General features: G+C 41.1%; 1 protein-coding gene across 1 annotated transcript in view; it reads right to left on the bottom strand.

Moving 5' to 3' along the window:
* Window positions 1–21522, bottom strand: part of ldah (lipid droplet associated hydrolase) — a 132290-nt gene that overhangs the window by 107097 nt on the left and 3671 nt on the right. The window lies entirely within an intron of this gene.

Below are 21522 nucleotides of genomic sequence, written 5' to 3'. Positions count from 1 at the left end.
ATAATGCAGGTTATTCAGATGCACTACACACTACGCACAACCACACAACCCGCTAGCATGCCATCTAACATCTCCCTCCGTGTACCAATAACAGTTAAATTGTCACTGACAAACACAAAATTGCAAATAAATTATACTTGTATATCTTTATACAAATTAATGAGAATTTATTTAGACTTGAAATCGACCGCCATATTTGTAATTTTTGGTGAGAAAAGTTGTGCCGCACTGAATGCTGGGATTGCCTTTACCTGCTAAGGAAGCATCGGATGCTCCCTTGTTATTCAGTCAGATCATCGCTTTGAAATAAGCTACCTTAGTAGGCAGCATTCACTAGGTCACTAGGTTTTCGGACATACCCTCTGTCTCTGGCGAGTGAAAATAAGAGCCTGTGGCTCTCCTAGGTCAGAGTGCAGCAGTGGAGGAAGTTACAATCAGGGAACTGGATATGACTACATAGCCGAAATTGGCCAAACAGGAGACTTTCAGACTTTCGTGCTACCCTACAGCTCTGTTTGAAAAGCAAGGCATTGTGGGATAGGCAGAGGTCGCCAGAGTGCACATGGGAAAAAATGGATTCAAAAAGTATTCAGACCTGTTCACTTTATTACAAACTTCTTGTGTTGTGGATTTAATTTTAATTGAATTACCAAGATTAATAACCCATAATAACACAATAAATATTACAATGTACACCGATCAGCCAGAACATTAAACCACCTCCTTGTTTCTGCACTCAATGTCCATTTTATCAGCTCCACTTACCATATAGGAGCACTTTGTAGTTCTACAATTACTGACTGTAGTCTATCTGTTTCTCTACATACTTTTAGCCTGCTTTCACCTTGTTCTTCAATGGTCAAGACCCCCACAGAGAAGGTATTATTTAGGTGCTGGATGATTCTCAGCACTGCAGTGAAACTGACATGGTGGTGGTGTGTTAGTGTGTGTTGTGCTGGTATGAGTGGATCAGACACAGAAGCACTGCTGGAGTTTTTAAATACCGTGTCCACTCACTGTCCACTCTATTAGACACTCCTACCTAGTTGGTCCACCTTGTAGATGTAAAGTCAGAGACGTTCGCTCATCTATTGCTGCTGTTCGAGTTGGTCATCTTCTAGACCTTCATCAGTGGTCACAGGATGCTGCCTACAGGGCGCTGTTGGCTGGATATTTTTGGTTGGTGGACTATTCTAAGTCCAGCAGTGACAGTGAGGTGTTTAAAAACTCCATCAGCATTGCCACTTATCCACTCATACCAGCACAACACACACTAACACACCATCACCCTGTCAGTGTCACTGCAGTGCTGAAAATGACCCACCACCCAAATAATACCTACTCTGTAGTGGTCCTGTGGGGGTACTGACCATTGAAGAACAGGGTGAAAGCAGGCTAAAAAGGTATGTAGAGAAACAGATGGACTACAGTCAGTAATTGTAGAACTACAAAGTGCTTCTATATAGTAAGTGGAGCTTATAAAATGGACAGTGAGTGTAGAAACAAGAAGGTGGTCATAATGTTATGCCTGATCGGTGTAAATATGTATTTTATATACAGGGGTTGGACAAAATAACTGAAACACCTGTCATTTTAGTGTGGGAGGTTTCATGGCTAAATTGGACCAGTCTGGTGGCCAATCTTCATTAATTGCACATTGCACCAGTAAGAGCAGAGTGTGAAGGTTCAATTAGCAGGGTAAGAGCACAGTTTTGCTCAAAATATTGCAATGCACACAACATTATGGGTGACATACCAGAGTTCAAAAGAGGATAAATTGTTGGTGCACGTCTTGCTGGCGCATCTGTGACCAAGACAGCAAGTCTTTGTGATGTATCAAGAGCCACGGTATCCAGGGTAATGTCAGCATACCACCAAGAAGGACAAACCACATCCAACAGGATTAACTGTGGACACAAGAGGAAGCTGTCTGAAAGGGATGTTCGGGTGCTAACCCGGATTGTATCCAAAAAACATAAAACCACGGCTGCCCAAATCACGGCAGAATTAAATGTGCACCTCAACTCTCCTGTTTCCACCAGAACTGTCCGTCGGGAGCTCCACAGGGTCAATATACACGGCCGGGCTGCTATAGCCAAACCTTTGGTCACTCGTGCCAATGCCAAACGTCGGTTTCAATGGTGCAAGGAGCGCAAATCTTGGGCTGTGGACAATGTGAAACATGTATTGTTCTCTGATGAGTCCACCTTTACTGTTTTCCCCACATCTGGGAGAGTTACGGTGTGGAGAAGCCCCAAAGAAGCGTACCACCCAGACTGTTATTTTTTGGGTGCCGTATCAAATTGGTAGTAATTGTAGATCGTTTGGTTAAATGATATCTGGTTTGTTTCTTATGAGCCACCGTACTTGTATGCGTGTTGTAACTGTAACAAACTTTTCTGTGGTTGTATTGTGACAATGGTTTGATGGACGTTTCTACGTGAAGTGAGTGTGTTTTGACTCTTTGGGGCTTCCATAGTGCATGGAATAGCGTGCTTGGCTAACGCGATGACTCTAGCTGTCTGCTATTCGGTACCAAAACAGAAGAAGTTAATATGAGTGTTATGATCCCGACAATTTGTGAATATACCGTGTATTTATTTCTTTATTAAGCAAGTGCATCACTACGTTGTTTCGTAAACCGGAGTGATCCTTGACTCACACACCATATAAATAGTAAAATTCTACAGTAATGAACGCAGCTCTTCTCCTATCGCCTCGTGAAATGCTCACATTGCAGACATTACACTTCACTGTTGGACTTGTTTCACTTTCCAATTTGAAGTATTTCCACACAGCGGACATGCTGACGTAAAACAAAAGATCGGGCTTAGAATCGGCCTTAGTAAAGCCGATACCGATCAGTTAAAAAATGCCTTGATCGGCCCCGATTCTGATCTTTGAGATTGGATCGGGACATCCCTACTTCTTATGGTTTACTATTTCTGCATCAAACCACAAATCACACATTTTCAGTAGGAGCATGCACTAACTGAATTATGCTTGTTGGAAAGGTTGCCAGATATTAACCACAAAGTCATTTTTTTAAAATAACCTATTTGCTCTGGTCAGGTCAGGTCACAGTGACAGTTTTGAAACAATAAGTCAGGCTGTGTTATGACATGGTTCTGGATAATAGGGTAAGTATGTATTTCAGAGTGGCCATATCTGTTTTTCCCACGGATGAAATGTTGCAACCCTACATCAATGTAACAACAGCCAAGAGATTAAAAAAAAGAAAGAAAAAAAGAGTCTGGGACAGTGAGCAACCAGTGATAAAACACTACTGCTGATGTGTATGCAGGGTAATACCGCAGTGTGTAGCATTAGCAATATGCAACTTGCTGTGAAATTCAAAATGTAAGGTTTGTGTTTAGCGATTTAACGTTTTTCATTCGCGCAGCATTCAAGTGCCTCACGTTTATTGGTTAATCTGCACTATGAGGTGGTCCTAGCAATACTACGGCAATTCAGTTAGTAATTGCTTAGTCAAAATGTTCAAGATGTTTGCCGCTCAGGTGGCGCAGCGATAAAAACACACACTGGGACACCACAGCTGGGATCTCAAATACATCGTATCTAGTCTCAGCTCTGCCTGCCGGCTGGGCTGAGCAGCCACATGAACAACGATTGGCCTGTTGTTCAGATAGGGGTGGGATATTAAAGCCGGCTAATGCAATTACGACCTCTGCTGGCTGATTGATGGTGCCTGCACAGAGAAGGGAAGAGAGTGCTGTCAGGGTGCGTCTCTCCGTACACAGTGCTGATCCGCACTGCACTCGTCAAAGTGTAGGTGACAAAATGCATACGGCTGCTTCCCACGTGTCGGAGGGGGCGTGGGTTAGGTTCGTTCTACTCAGTCAGAGCGGGGATCGGCATTGGTGTAGAGGAAGCATGACGCAATCGGGCAATTGGACGCGCTAAAAGGGAGAAAAAGGGGAGAGAATGCATAAACAAAGTAAAAAATTTTCATGATGTTCAAGTGTCAAGCAGCTAACGACTCAGGTAACTGAGTTTGGAAAATTGCCAACCAATTCTGTGAACGCAGGGGGGGGCGTGTTAAAACACTGATGAGAATTTTCATATTTGAGATGGAGCCTCACACCCTCGCTGAATGCTCTAGGTTTACATTCAACCATTAATGTACACTGTGCTGTGTATTGCAGCTTCCATATATTCTATTATTCCATTTATGAGTGTTATTATTATACATAAAATTAAGCACATTTCCCCAAGAATCTAGTAGGGTCCTAGTTATTCGACTCTAAATTGAAACAAGCGGAAAGTTTATGGGAACAGTGGACTAAGTGGCATTTCTGTTTCTTTCCCATCATCCTGCGTTTGGACAGAAATCCAGTGGAATATCTCCAATCAAAACATTGCTAGAAAGGCAAGTCTTGTGTGTTCAGAGAAAGAATGTAAAACAAGCATTCCTATATCCTATATTCTTAAAAAAAAAAGCAACAGAAGCATGAGCTAACCTCTCCCTGCTCTCCTGTTATCATTTCCCTCTTTCCACTAGCCTCATAAATTCACCACTGTTCGCTGGAACATTAAACAGATACCATGCCTGCCGTCTCTGACCCCGAGGCTGCCTGGACTACCACGCCACTGACGTAGCCTCGCAGGTGCAGCGTCCACTCTCTCTGACGCGCACACACACACAATCCTAAATCAACTTATATGGACTAGCTGAGCAGCGATGTGCGACCCATGAGGTTTTGAAGGATAAAATATGTTGTCAAGTCTGGCAAAGGCGCAGCGCATCTTGCATTGCACGACCGTTCAAGTTCAAGATATTATTCCAAATTTACCAGCTGACCATAAACTATCCTCTTTGATTGATTTCACCCATAAGTATTAATACTGAATCCCAATCACACATTTGGGTCGGAAAAGAAATGCACTTTTGAGGCAGAATCAGCCCTGAATGTGCTGGAATTCATTACTGCAGACAGTGTGGGGTGTCTGATATAATGGATTAGCTTTTAGCATGCCAAAATGTCTATTCATCTTGCAAAAGAAGAAAAAAGAAAAGAGCTTCATTGACCCTGGCAAACTTATAGACAAGGGTCAATATGGCCAGATCTTCTGATGGAGATTTACTCTCCGAGGGCTTTTCTCTTCAAATTTATGAGGCTTTGAGGCTCCAGATGAGGACTGCAGGATGTCAAATCTGATGTCTCTTTACAGGGTGCACTTGGATGAATTAAGCTGATAAAATCCTCAATAAAGCATGAATTACAAACCCTATTACCAGAAAAGCTGAGACATTATTTACAATGCAATAAAAACAGTGTTGTTTGTTAATTATCTTGAAATGTAAAGTTCTCACTGACAAACTAATTTTTTATTTTAATGCCTGCTACACAAACACACACAGACAAAAGAAGTTGGGACAGAGGCAAAATAATAGTAAACACTTCATAGAATAATCGTATTATACTGGCAAATGAACTGGTAATTAGTAAAAAAAAAAATAATAATAATAAACTAAAATTGGCAACCGAAACAAAAAGATCCATCAAAGCAAAGATGGGTCATGACTAGGGATGTCCCGATCATGTTTTTTTGTTCCCGATCCCGATCATTAATTTTGATCCCGATCCGATACCGAGTCTCAAACCGATACTTGTATTTTCTAGATATTGTCTAGATAAGAACTAGATAATACTGTTTACATAGCGCACACTTCAAGTACATTACAGTTATTCAAATTAATCCAATGTATATGTTTAACAACTGAATAGCTCTGCAGTGCTGTAGGAAAAAAATTGCCTGCATCCAAGCTATTGCTTAATGTTCTTTTATTTTTACAAAATAAAAGTAAACAAACTTAGTGCAGCATTGTGGTAGTAAAACTAGAACACTCAAAATGAAGTGAAGGTTTTTTTTTTAGGAAAATCAGCATCTCTGCCGTGTTAGCGGACAGCCGGTTCCTCTTCTCATCATATAATAATAAACTCGCTGTATTCGACTGAGTGTTTATTTTTTAGGTGCCGTATCAAATTGGTAGTAATTGTAGATCGTTTGGTTAAATGATATCTGGTTTGTTTCTTATGAGCCACCGTACTTGTATGCGTGTTGTAACTGTAACAAACTTTTCTGTGGTTGTATTGTGACAATGGTTTGATGCACGTTTCTACGCAAAGTGAGTGTGTTTTGACCCTTTGGGGCTTCCATAGTGCATGGAATAGCGTGCTTGGCTAACGCGATGACTCTAGCTGTCCGCTATTCGGTACCGTAACAGAAGAAGTTAATAAAGTGTTCTGCTCCTGACAATTTGTGAATATACCGTGTATTTATTTCTTTATTAAGCAAGTGCATCACTACGACGCTCGGTTACATAACTAAGCCAATCAGAGTGCTTGATACTGAGATGTCGTTCAGTCTTGTAACACGTAAACTCATAAAAGCTGTATGTTATGGTCCTGAAGTTTTCATACTCGGATTAAAAGTTATTGTTTTGTAAACCGGAGTGATCCTTGACTCATGCACCATATAAATAGTAAAATTCTACAGTAATGAACGCAGCTCTGCTCCTACCGCCTCGTGAAACGCTCGCATTGCAGACATTACACTTCACTGTTGGACTTGTTTCACTTTCCAATTTAAAGTATTTCCACACAGCGGACATGCTGAAGTAAAACAAAGGATCGGCCTTAGTAAAGCCGATACCGATCAGTTAAAAAATGCCTTGATCGGCCTATAACAAAGCTGATCAGTGAAAACACTGAAATCCTTTCATTGTTATTTTGTGGGTTAAATAAATGTAGAAAAATGAGATCACAGATTCTTCTTTAATTGCATTTTCCAACGTTTTTGGGAGAAATGTGATTTACAAAATCAATTCCAGTAATAAATCAATTACAATCGTAATACAAACCTTTGCAATCTTAGCAATGAATGCAAACAGGAGAGCTGTTTCTTAAAGATGATGTAAAATTCAAATGCTAGTTTCCTCTGCAACTTGACATATTTATGAGTAAAACAGCTTATTTAGGTGAAAATAATGGACGAACAGACTTTATCCATTGGGATATGAATAACTTATAAAGAGGGTGTTCCAAAATGAAACAGTCAGTTCTAATCTCCTGCACTCAATCGTAGAGAATTCTGTAGAGTGTTGTGAGATCAGAGCAGAAAACAAATTTCCCCCTTAAACATGATCTTGTGTTTCAGCTAGCTAGCTAATGTCCACTAACAAACCTGAACGTCTACCTCAGAGCCACAGAGAGCCAGCAAAAAGGGTGGGTGTTCCTAATAAAGAGACCAGTATAAGTGAAAACAGCATTTAACAAACCCAACAACACTGCTGCACCTAATAAACTCATACCAAACCATGTCATTAACATTTAAGTGTCATTGCAGTGTTAAGAATAGAGCAATACTCAAACGTTTTGGTCAGTAGGGGTCCTATGGGTTCCCTTTTGTTTATTTAAATGTACATTTTCAGCATTTAGCAGACGGTTTTATCCAAAGCGACTTACAGTACTGTGGCAGTATACAGTCTAAGCAATTGAGGGTTAAGAGCCTTGCTAAAGGGCCCAACAGCAGCAACCTTCTGATTACTAGTCCAGTACCTTAACCACTAGGCTATAACGTCCCAAAGGCCTACAGCGTAATGAAAGGGTGATTATACAGAGCAACAGATGAGCTCCAGTCAATAATTGTATACCAGCTAAGTTCATCTGTATGGTCTGTGTAGCTTATAAAAATAAGCAATAAGAAAGAAGCAATAATTCGCTAGCACACCAGAACCAAGATTCTGAGCTTCCGGGTTCGAATCTCAGCTCTGCTACCGGTCGATGGGGCACCCTTTAGCACGCACAATTGGCCAATGCCTAAAGCAGACAAAATTGCCCTCCAGTCTACTGGTTGGGAAAGTTATCAGCGCTGTGTAAGGACCTTGGTTGCCCAGGGCACCTGCACAGAAAGTAGAGGAGAGCAGAGAGCTTTGTTAGCCCCCATTCACCCTGTTCTTCAATGGTCAGGACCCCCACAGGACCACTACAGAGCAGGTATTATTTAGGTGGTGAATCATTCTCAGCACTGCAGTGACACTGACATGGTGGTGGTGTGTTAGTGTGTGTTGTGCTGGTATGAGTGGATCAGACTCAGCAGCACTGCTGGAGTTTTTAAATACCGTGTCCACTCACTGTCCACTCTATTAGACACTCCTACCTAGTTGGTCCACCTTGTAGATGTAAATTCAGAGGCAATCGCTCATCTATTGCTGCTGTTTGAGTTGGTCATCTTCTAGACCTTCATCAGTGGTCACAGGACGCTGCACATGGGGCGCTGTTGGCTGGAAATTTTTGGTTGGTGGACTATTCTCAGTCCAGCAGTGACAGTGAGGTGTCTTATTCAGTCATACTAGCACAACAAACACTAACACACCACCACCACTATGTCAGTGTCACTGCTGTGTTGAGAATGACCCACTGCTCAAATAATACCTGCTCTGTAGTGGTCCTGACCATTGAAAAACAGCATGAAAGGGGGCTAACAAAGCATGCAGGAAACAGATGGATTACTGTCAGTAATTGTAGAACTACAAAGTGCTTCTATGTGGTAAGTGGAGCTGATAAAATGAACAGTGTGTGTGTAGAAACAAGGAGGTGGTTTTAATGTAATGGCTAAGTGTATATCGCCACTTCTTTAAAGCATATCAAGATATGAGTTGTTTAATCATATCAAGCAGCCTTAGTCCAAGGTCTTTTTTTGAGGGGTAGATTTAAAGAGTTGGTGGTAAGAGTCAGAGGCACAGCATAGTACAAAAAAGGCAGAGGCAAAAAAAGGGCAGGGGTAAAAGGTGTGGAGTGATGACAGTACTCTATAGAGTTTGCCTAACCTCTGGAACTGGAAAACACATGAAAAACACATGCAATTCTCTGCTTTAATAAAAACTATTTTAGGTAAACTTAATGTTTCATTGAGCAACTTGGAGTCTTAAGTCTTCAACATGTAGTAAAAGTGAGAAAGCACATCACAGCAAATCATATGGAGTGTATAAGGGAGGACGAGGAGAGACTAGCTGGAATCTTTGTAGGATTATCAAGAATGATCGAACAATGTGATACTAAGTGCTATTAAACACAGCTGCTCGAGGAGTGCTGTGCACGGCAGGTTCTTGTAAATGCGAACCATATGTAGATGCCGTACCCGACCCTCTGAATGGCTTTATTATTTTATAGGAGATACACTATATGTACAAAAGTATTGGGACAACCCTACTAGTTAATTAATTCATGTGTTTCAGATGCAACAATTGCTAAAGTAAATTATATGCTTCCAAATTTGCAGCAACAGTTAAGGGAAGGCCCATTCCAGCATGACTGTGCCTCTGTGCACTAAGCAAAGTCTATAAAGCCATGATGAAAAGCTTGGTTAAAAGAAACTGCAGTAACGTGGACTGGAACAGTTTTGAAATTAACTGGAAAATCAATTGTGGATTTCTTGACCAACATCAGTGCCCAGCTATAAAGATGTTTTTTGGACTAAATGGGCACAAATTCCCACAAACATACTTCAAAATTCTGCGAGAACCCTTCTCAGAAGAGTGGCTGTAGTCATAGCTGAAAGGACTACACACAAACCATCAATCAGCCAGCAGAGGTCATAATTGCACCAGTTTCTTGCAAAGGTCCCCATCCGGCTTCCCACCCTGTATGAACAACAGCCAAACATCGTTCATGTGGCCGCCCAGCCCAGCCGGATGGCAGAGCTGAGATTCGATGCGATGTATTCGAAATCCCAGCTCTGGTGTGCTAGCGTATTCTACCACTGCGCCACCTGAGCGGCCAGATCATTTTTTTAATGCCTGATGCCCTTACTGACATAACTATTTATCCGCACTTGGGACCGACACTAGGGGTCCCCCAATGATCAGGTTTATTTGGACTCATAGTTTGGAAAGACAAACACCTGGGTCTATTAGAGTCAGGAATTTACACTACACTGTCAGGAAAAAAAACAAGTCCAAGGAACTGTCTGTGAATCGGCATGATCAAATTGTTGTAAGGCAAAGACCAGGGCAGGAATATAAAACAGTAAGGATTTAAGTGTTCTCAGGGCCACTGTTGCCTGAATAAATGGAAGATTTATTTATTTATTTTATTTATTAGGATTTTAACGTCAGGTTTTACACTTTGGTTACATTCCTGACAGAAACATTCGTGTCATCAGTTCACAAGTTTATTATCAAACACTAGGGATGTAACGATACACTCTACCCACGATGCGATGCAATTCACGATACTGGGTTCACGATACGATTTTTTTACCATTTTTTTAAAACAAAATTACATTGAAGACAAATTATGACAAAGTTATTATAGATAGATAGACAGACAGACAGACAGAAACAGATAGATAGACAGACAGACAGATAGACTCGTAGATAGATAGACTTGTAGACAGACAGACAGATAGATAGACTCGAAGATAGACAGACAGACAGACTTGTAGACAGACAGATTCATAGATAGAGAGCAAGACAGACAGACAGATTCGTAGATAGACCGACAGACAGACAGACAGACTCAAAGATAGACAGACAGACAGATAGACTCATAGATAGAAAGACAGACAGATTCGCAGACAGACAAATAGACTCGTAGACAGACAGATAGATAGACTCGAAGATAGACAGACAGATTCGTAGATAGGCAGACAGACAGACAGACAGATTCTTACAGACAGACTCATAGACAGACAGATTCGTAGACAGACAGACTCATAGATAGACTTGTAGACAGACAGACAGACTAGACAGACAGACAGACTTGTAAATAGACAGACAGATTTGTAGAGACAGCAAGACAGACAGACAAATTCGTAGATTGACCGACAGACAGAAAGACTCAAAGATAGACAAAGATTTAAACATAATTTATTTGAAGACAAATTATGACAAAGTTTTGATTTATTATTTCCTTTTATTATAATTAATGCCCTTTTATTTCTGAGGTAGGTACAAACTATGCAAATAAAGAAAGTATCCTCACATAAATAAATCTGGGTGGAAAATTCAGAACCTGGCAACCCGGTAGTGACATCAACCAGGCGAGGTGAATAGAGCCAGCGCCCTCCGCTGTTTAAAGTGAATATCGATTCATTATACATGTAAACCAATTTGAATTGTTACACATGTAAATCAATTTTTAACTGTCTTGTGGTGCTCCCGAAAGAAACCTCCCCACCTGGGGATCGAACCCCTTCTTGCTGTGAGGCGACAGTGCTACCCACTGAGACACCGTGCCACCCGAAAAAATAGAAGGCGGCTGGGACAACCTTTAACCTTTCTAGAGTTGGCTGTCTGGCCAAGAAGGGCCTCGATCTGGGAGGTAAGAAAGAGACAGATAACTATTCTTGGAGCTCTTCATAAAACACTTTATGGCAGAGTGTCATACTGAAGGCACTTTTTAGTAAAAGCTACATGACGGTCCACAGCATGTAAGGACTAAAGATTCTCTTCTCTGATGACAGAAACTCTTCAGGCAGAAGAGATATCACAATGTCTGCTGAAAAACTGAAACATTTTAAAGAAAACCTCCTCCACAGTGAATGCAAACTCAGCGACACTTCATCTTTCACCATAACAATGGCGAATCCCTGAATGTCTCCCAATGGCCAAGTCAAAGTCCAGACTTCAAACCCCATCAAACATCTGTGAAGGCAGTTTACAGACCAACATGAAATACAGCTGTAATGGCTGCCAAAAGGGCTTCGAATAATGAATACAGATCTGATTAAGAGATTTCAGTTTCTGACCTCTAATTCACTGTCAAAAAACTTAAAACGTCATTATTTATTTATTTACTCAATGCAAACTGTTTGGTTTTCATGTTTTACACTGCTTTATCCTGCTCAGAGTCATGGTTACTACAGTTTATCCAGAATCACTGAGAGCAATGCAGTAACAAACCCTGCTGAGTACACCAATCCATCCGCCCCCCCAACAGACAGTAGACAGACAGACAGACCGACAGACAGACTCATAGATAGATAGATAGATGATAGATAGATGATAGATAGATAGATAGATAGATAGATAGATAGATAGATAGATAGATAGATAGATAGATAGATAGATAGATAGATAGATAGTTAGATAGATAGTTAGATAGATAGATAGACAGACTTGTAGACAGACAGACAGATAGATAGACTCAAAGATAGACAGACAGACAGACAGACAGACAGACTAGATAAACAGACAGACAGACTTGGACAGACAGATTCCTAGATAGACAGCAAGACAGACAGACAGATTCCTAGATACACCAACAGACAGAAAGACTCAAAGATAGACAGACAGACAGATTCGTAGACAGATTCGTAGACAGACAAACAGATAAATAGACTCGTAGACAGACACTCATAGACAGACTTGTAGACATACGGACAGATAGATAGACTTGTAGACAGACAGACAAATAGACTCAAAGATAGATAGACAGACTAGATAGACAGACAGATTCGTACATAGACAGACATATAGACTCATAGATAGACAGACAGATTTATAGATAGACAGACAGAGACTCATAGATACAGACAGGCAGACATAAAGACAGATAGACAGACAGACAGACAAACATATAGATAGACTCATAGATAGATAGACTTGTAGACAGACAAATAGACTCGAAGATAGACAGACAGACTAGATAGACAGACAGACAGATTCGTAGATAGATCGACAGACAGACTAGTAGATAGACAGACAGACAGATTCGTAGATAGGCAAAAAGACAGACAGACAGATTCAGATAGACAGATAGACTCATAGACAGACAGACAGACAGACTCATAGATAGACTTGAAGACATAGACAGATAGACTTGTAGACAGACAAATAGACTCAAAGATAGATAGACAGATAGACAGACTAGATAGACAGACAGATTCGTAGATAGACAGACAGACAGATTCGTACATAGACAGACAGAGAGACTCATAGATAGACAGACATAAAGACAGATAGACAGACAGACAAACATATAGATAGACTCATAGAAAAACTTGTAGATAGACAAATAGATTTGAAGATAGACAGACAGACTAGATAGACAGACAGATAGACTCGAAGATAGACAGACAGACAGATTCGTACATAGACAGACAGACTCATAGATAGACAGACAGGCAGACATAAAGACAGATAGACAGACAGACAAACATATAGATAGACTCGTAGATAGATAGACTTGTAGACAGACAAATAGACTTGAAGATAGACAGACAGACAGATAGACTCGAAGATAGACAGACAGACAGATTCATAGATAGACAGCGAGACAGACAGACAGATTCGTAGATAGATCGACACAGACAGACTAGTAGATAGACAGACAGATTCATAGATAGGCAAAGAGACAGACAGATTCGTAGATAGACAGAGACAGATAGACTCAGACAGACAGATTCTTAGACAGACAGACAGACTCATAGATAGACTTGAAGACAGACAGAAAGATAGATAGACTTGTAGACAGACAAATAAACTCAAAGATAGACAAACAGATAGACAGACTAGATAGACAGACAGACAGACAGATTCATAGACAGAGAGACAGACAGATTTGTAGATAAACTTGTAGACAGACAGACAGACTCGTAGATAGACTAGTAGACAGACAGACTCAAAAATAGACAGACAGACTAGATAGACAAATAGACTCGTAGATAGACAGACAGATTCGTAGATAGACAGCAAGACAGGCAGACAGATTCATAGATAGACAGCAAGACAGACAGACAGATTCGTAGATAAACAGACAGACAGATAGACTCAGACAGACAGATTCGTAGATAGACAGACAGACAGACTCATAGATAGACTTGTAGACAGACAGATAGATAGACTTGTAGACAGACAGATAGATAAACTCAAAGATAGACAGACAGATAGCCAGACAGACAGATAGCCAGACAGACAGATTCGTAGATAGAGACAGACAGATTCGTAGATAGACAGACAGATAGACTCATAGATAGACTCGTAGATAGACAGACTTGTAGACAGACTCAAAGATAGACAGACTAGATAGACAGACAGATAGACTAGTAGATAGATAGACAGACAGATTCGTAGATAGACAGCGAGACAGAGACAGATTCGTAAATAGACCAACAGACAGACAGACTAGAAGACAGACAGACAGATTTGTAGATAGACAGAGAGACAGACAGATAGATTCTGTATTGATCCTGAAGGAAATTAAAGGCATAAGTATTTATCGCCCGCCCAGCCAGCTGATAGCACTGCTAGGGATTTGAACCCTGGATGCCAGCAGTATGAGCAACCCAAGCGCCTAAACAATAATCACATCAAGTCAAAATCAAATCCACAACACCACATATTTCTGAACACTTCCTGAACCCATTTTTTACAGTAAACGCAGCAGTGTTGGGCTAAATCTCCTAATTATCCACAAAGTTAGCTGTAATCCAAAGAAAAGTCTGCTGGGCACAAGGCCTGGTGTCTCATTGTCTAACCTCTCCTGATACCTAAGTGGAATTTGCTCAGTCTATGGGAAAAATCTGAAAAAAACTGAAATAACCTGTATTTAGCATGATAAGAACAGAGATAAACTGAAATACTCTGCAAGACCAGGAAATGTCTACAGGACATTAAGTTTAACAACCTGGTCTGGGAAAACAGTCCATTCTAAGCCGTCTATAAAACAGTTCACTAATAAAAAGCATCATAAACAGTACTTGCAGGAAATGCTTTTATATTGCCTCCAAATGAGCAAACATTTACAATGTCACAAAGAATTACAGGAAACCTTCATTATATTTCCACAGTAATTACAGTTCAACAGCCCCATAATTCATTTCATTCATACTGGTGTAAAAATGTGATAAGATTATAGTTTTATCTACAACTTCATTATGCACTGATTAGAAAAAGTCATTCAACATCATGATCAGTGGGTAAATCTGGGTAGGGATGCCCCGATCACGTTTTTTTGTTCCCGATCCCGATCATTAATTTTGATCCCGATCCGATACCGAGTCTCAAACCGATACTTGTATTTTCTAGATATTGTCTAGATAAGAACTAGATAATACTGTTCACACAGTGCACACTTCAAGTACATTACAGTTATTCAAATTAATCCAATGTATATGTTTAACAACTGAATAGCTCTGCAGTGCTGTAGGAAAAAAACTACCTGCATCCAAGCTATTGCTTAATGTTCTTTTATTTTGTAAAAATAAAAGTAAACAAACTTAGTGCAGCATTGTGGTAGTAAAACTAGAACACTCAAAATGAAGTGAAGGTTCTTTTTGAGGAAAATCAGCATCTCTGCCGTGTTAGCGGACAGCCGGTTCCTCTTCTCATCATATAATAATAAACTCGCTGTATTCGACTGAGTGTTTATTTTTTAGGTGCCGTATCAAATTGGTAGTAATTGTAGATCGTTTGGTTAAATGATATCTGATTTGTTTCTTATGAGCCACCGTACTTGTATGCGTGTTGTAACTGTAACAGACTTTTCTACGTGAAATGAGTGTGTTTTGACCCTTTGGGGCTTCCATAGTGCATGATTTGGCGTGCTTGGCTAACGCTATGAACATGCCGCGTGCAGGTGAAAAAATGCAGTCAGCTACTGCACACGTGTCAGAGGGGACATGTGTTAGTCACAGCTTAGTTGTCGCTTAGTGTTTAAGGTACTGGACTAGTAATCAGAAGGTTGCCGGTTCAAGCCCCACCATCGCCAAGTTACCACTGTTGGGTCCTTGAGCAAGACCCTTAACCCTCAATTGCTCAGATTGTATACTGTCACAATTGTGAGTTGCTTTGAATAAAAGAGTTCGAATCCCAGCTCTGCCATGCAGCCATTGTTGGGCCCTTGGGCAAGGCCCCTAACCCTCTCTGATCCAGGGGCGCCATACAATGGTTGACCCTGCGCTCTGACCCCAGCTTCCAAACAAGCTGTAATACGCGAAGAAAGAATTTCGTTGAACTGTACCTGTGTATACACCGATCAGCCATAACATTAAAACCACCTTCTTGTTTCTACACTCACTGTCCATTGTTTCAGCTTCACTTACCTTATAGAAGCACTTTGTAGTTCTACAATTACTGACTGTATTACATCTATTTCTCAGCATGTTTTTTTAGCCTGCTTTCACCCTGCTTTTCAATGGTCAGGACCCCCACAGAGCAGGTATTATTTTGGTGGTGGATGATTCTCAGCACTGCAGTTACACTGACATGGTGGTGGTGTGTTAGTGTGTGTTGTGCTGGTATGAGTTGATCAAACACAGCAGCACTGCTGAAGTTTTTAAATACAGTGTCCACTCACTGTCCACTCTATTAGACACTCCTACCTAGTTGGTCCACCTTGTAGATGTAAACACAGGGACGATCGCTCATCTATTGCTGCTGTTTGAGTTGGTCATCTTCTAGACCTTCATCAGTGGTCACATGGGGCTCTGTTGGCTGGATATTTTTGGTTGGTGGACTATTCTCAGCACAACACATACCAGCACAACGCACACTAACACACCACCACCATGTCATTGTCACTGCAGTGCTGAGAATGATCCACCACCCAAATAATACCTGCTCTGTAGTGGTCCTGTGAGAGTCCTGACCATTGAAGAACAGGGTGAAAGGGGGCTTACAAAGCATGCAGAGAAACAGATAGACTCCAGTCAGTAATTGTAGAACTACAAAGTGCTTCTATATGGTAAGTGGAGCTGATAAAATGGACTGTGAGTATAGAAACACGAAGGTAGTTTTAATGTTATGGCTGATCAGTGTATGTATATATGACAAATAAAGGCATTCTATTCTTTCTATTCTATTCAGATTTTAGGTTGTATAGTTAACCCGAGCGATTTTAGATAGCAGACTACAGTTAGTACCTGTCTGCTTACAAAGTGTAGCTCATAAAACGGCCCATAAATGCACATACAAGACAAGTGTTCCTAATAAAATGCTCGGTGAGTGTGCATGTCTTTCTCATATGCATGTAAATGATACTGTTAGGAGATACTGTCAGGGCACTCAGTTTAGTAGCTCAGCATATAACTTTTAACTACCGTACAAAACATCAGAGCAGAACAAATCCTCAGCACCTGCACTCCCGTCCTGCCAGCAACCAAAGGCTAAAGGAGGGAGGGTCAATTCTAGCGAGCCGACTGTAATAATTGTTGTTATCTCTGCAGAAAAGGTCACGAGCGCTACAACAACAACCTCTTGCGCCGATTCGCTGCAGGTCATAAAGAGTCTATTGAACACGATGCTCGGTGACATTCAAAACTGAAGGTAAGCAACCGCTCAACACGGACGCCGTTAAGGTCATCAGCCCGAGCGGACTTTCGCTTAGCACCTGTTGCTGATATCTCGCTGCTTAAAAAGTTAGCTTATCACATCGACACGTGTTCACCGTGTGTATAAGCAGGCTCTGAAATGTACCAGGCTTGTTTGGGACCGATGACATCACTGAGATGCTCGAATTGAAGACCATGTAAGAACAAGAGACATCAAAAAACGAGGCCGGATAATAAAGCGCACGGCATCCACGTCACTGCTGATTTAATAGGAGATTAAACAGATTGGCTATGTTCGAGTAGGTAGTCAAAAAAAACAGACTAAATATTAAACACGTCTTCCTGTACATGAGAAATCGAGGCCCTTGTTTTGTCTTTCGGAGCTTTAAAATCTTTGTAATGACAGTTTATTACGTGCACCGTACATATTCCAGATGTCATTCGATCTCACACAAATGTACAAAATCCTGCAATATTATTACACAACATTTCGCTTAACTAGGAAGTTGATTAAGTGAAGACCTTACTCACAAGTAATAATCTGCTTATTACTGAAATGAAATTCAAACGGGCCACAGGCGAGAGTACAGCTGAGGCATGAGGAAGTACAGCTGACTGGTGTTCGTCCAACTGAGCCGTTCCAGTCCAACTTTTAAATCATGACGTAAAGCTAGACGGTAAATCAAATGACACACAATGAACACTTTTTGACAGCAGATCCGAAGAGGGAGTAATTCAAGTCTGTCTGTGTGGTCCGATTCGTTTCCGGAACTAAGCGACTCAATCAAGATTCTACAGAGCCTAAATACGCATTAAACACTGTTTGTTTGTTTATTGGGATTTTTACGTCATGTTTTACACTTTGGTTACATTCATGACAGGAACAGTAGTTACTCATTACACAAGGTTCATCAGTTCACAAGGTTATATCAAACACAGTCATGGACAATTTAGTATCTCCAATTTACCTCACTTGCATGTCTTTGGACTAGGGGTGTCCCGATCCGATCTCAAAGATCGGAATCGGGGCCGATCGAGAAATTTATTTCCAACAGCTGAAGCTTGATTTAGGGCAGGACGGTGGCTCAGTGGGTAGCACTGTCGCCTCACAGCAAGAAGGTCCTGGGTTCGATCCCCAGGTGGGACGGTCTGGGTCCTTTCTGTGTGGAGTTTGCATGTTCTCCTCATGTCTATGTGAGTTTCCTCCGGGAGCGCCGGTTTCCTCCCACAGTCCAAACAACATGCAGTCAGGTTAACTGGAGACACTGAATTGCCCTATAAGTGAGTGTGTGTGTGTGTGTGTGTGTGTGTGTGTGTGTATGTGTGTCTGCCCTGCGATGGACTGGCGTCCCGTCCAGGGTGTAACTGTGTGCTCTGCGCCAATTGAAAAGCTGGGATAGGCTACAGCATTCCCCCCCCCCCCCCCCCCACGACCCTAACTGGATAAGCTTTTTCAGAAAATGAATGAATGAATGAAGCTTGATTTTATCTGACATCGCAGAGTGAATATATGCATATGAGGTATGCAATGTGTCTGGCATTAAGTGAGATGCATTGCATGATGGGAGTTGTAGTCTGTTTACAATATCACTATGGTGCTATTAAAAATAACCTTTAAATTTATTTCCAACAGCTGAAGCTTGATTTAGGGCGGCACGGTGGCTCAGTCGGTAGCACTGTCGCCTCACAGCAAGAAGGTCCTGGGTTCGATCCCCAGGTGGGGCGGTCCGGGTCCTTTCTGTGTGGAGTTTGCATGTTCTCCCCGTGTCTGCGTGGGTTTCCTCCGGGTGCTCAGGTGAATTGAAGACACTAAACTGTCTATGACTGTTTGATATAAACTTGTGAACTGATGAATCTTGTGTGATGAGTAACTACCGTTCCTGTCATGAATGTAACCAAAGTGTAAAACACGATGTTAAAATCCTAATAAACAAACAAACAAAGTAACTGCACTTGTGTTAAATAAATGCCAAGCTGGGTAAAATAGTGGGTGTTTCCCCAGAGCACTCGCTTGCTCAGGTCCTGGAGCATGCAATTCAACTGTGTCATGTTTTGCATCATGAAGTCTGATATTAGATTTTCATCTTCAGTCAGTGCTTGTAATAAACTGTACGCTACAGACAGTTTTATTAACCTGTCTAGGGGGGCGTGACATTGCAAGATTTTTTACTTCTAAAACTAAAGCAATTAATTTTTCCCCCACAGGAGGCACATTAGTCATCTAATGTTATCCAGCTCAGTCTGAAAAATGGACCGGTGGCTAGCAAAACTAACGGTCAAGATAATTCAATTGAAGGGAGTGACAAAAACAATCACTGTGTTGTTTCAGCCAAGGACTCCACTAGCGATGCCATCCATTCCGATATCATTGATGCTGATGAGCCATGTACATCAAGCGTTTTGGCTAGGGATGTAACGATGCACCACAAGACAGTTAAAAATCGGTGCACATGTGCCACGATTTGAATTGGTTATTCATTTAAAATGAATCGATATTCACTTTAAACAGCAGAGGGCACTGGCACTATTCACCTCGCCTGGTTGACGGCACTTCGCAAAGTTGCCAGGAAGGGGATTTTCCAGCCAGATTTATTTAAGTGAAGATACTTTCTTTGTTTGTATTAGAGATGCATGAGTACCGATACTGGTATCGGGTATTTGCCCGATACCGCGCTCATTAACTTGTACTCGTACTCGCAAACGAGGCTCCGATACTAAACATCCGATACCGTGTGCCTAGTGCACGTTGCTGCGTTATGCCTAGTTCACATTACACGTTTTTTGCCCTGATTTTCGCTCGGTGACTGGTCGGCGCTAGATTTGCCGGCTCGGGAGCAACTCGGCGTTCGCTCGGCGATCAAAACTCGGCTCTCGATCGCTAAGTGTGAACTACCCAACAACTCGATCCGACCGGCTCGCCGAGCGCTCGGCGACCGGATCGAGTTTTCTAGCATGTCAGATATCTGATCTGAGATGTGCGACTGGGAATGAGTGACATGTCGAACAGCCAATGAGAACGCAGGATACGGTGTGAGGGGAAATGCAGGAGAGGAGTGTAAACAGGTGGGACAGGGGGATAATATAGTTTATATCAGAATACACCGGCACAAACACGTTTTACAGTATTTCTGACCTGATCGTTCTCTACAAAACATAACAACAAAACACCAACATTGCAAAAATATTTATTAACCTCCAACTCATTAACTCCATTAACTTCATCATTCTAAATAGGTATTGGTATCGGTATCGGCAAGTACAAAAATACATGTACTTGTACTCGGTTGGGAAAAAATGGTATTGATGCATCCCTAGTTTGTATTATTCATTTATTTTTATAATGTTGGATTTGTTTTAAAATTTCATTTAAGTTTTTTTTTTTTTTTTTACACAGTAAGCATTATTTGGCATAGTTTGTACCTACCTCAGTAATAAAAGGACATTCATTATTTAGATAAATAAAAGATGAGCACAAATTCAGTATTTTATCCTTTAAAGAGAAATAATTAAAGGAAAGTTTGTCATAATTTGTCTTCAATTTCATTTTGTTTAAAAAAAATTGGTAAAAAATCGTATCGTGAACCCAGTATCGTGAATCGTATCGCATCGTGGGTAGAGTGTATCGTTACATCGCTAGTTTTGGCTGTCAGTCAAAGCATGGTATCCTGAACTGGCAAACTTAGCAATTAATTTACTTTTGCCTTTTGCCTCTACTTGGCTCTGTGAAGCAACATATTCTGCTCTCACCTACATCAAAAGGAAGTCCCGCTCACATTTACTGACAGTGGAGGACGATTTACGACTAGCCGTAACTGATATTGAATGACGAATTTCTATGATGTGCTCGCCGAAACAGGCTCAGTCATCGCATTGAGGAAGGTACGGTTGTATTATCTTTTTAAAGTAAACATTTAAATCAGCAAAAGTGCATTGTATGCATGATTTGCACAACGTTAATTATATTGTTTTAGCTTGTCAAGAGCTTTCGCAATGGTTTCTGGGCAAGGGTTGATGTTGGGGGGGCAAATTCAAGGTTGGCACACGGAAGGGGTGCAAGTTCAAGGTCGGCACACAGAAGGGAATTAGAATGTAGAAGAAATCTACATCCTGAAGGCTGAAATATTTGGTAACCTGGGTCTAAGAGAAATTTTGAATGGGAAAAATAAATGGAAATTTCGCAAATTGTCTCTCCCGCATCCTGTAGTCATAAAAATTTTCCAAAGC

This window comes from Trichomycterus rosablanca, chromosome 13 (assembly GCF_030014385.1).
Source record: "Trichomycterus rosablanca isolate fTriRos1 chromosome 13, fTriRos1.hap1, whole genome shotgun sequence".
In the NCBI taxonomy this organism is placed as follows: domain Eukaryota; kingdom Metazoa; phylum Chordata; class Actinopteri; order Siluriformes; family Trichomycteridae; genus Trichomycterus; species Trichomycterus rosablanca.
Note: the sequence above shows the minus strand (reverse complement) of the source record. Positions and strands in the feature narration are given on the sequence as shown.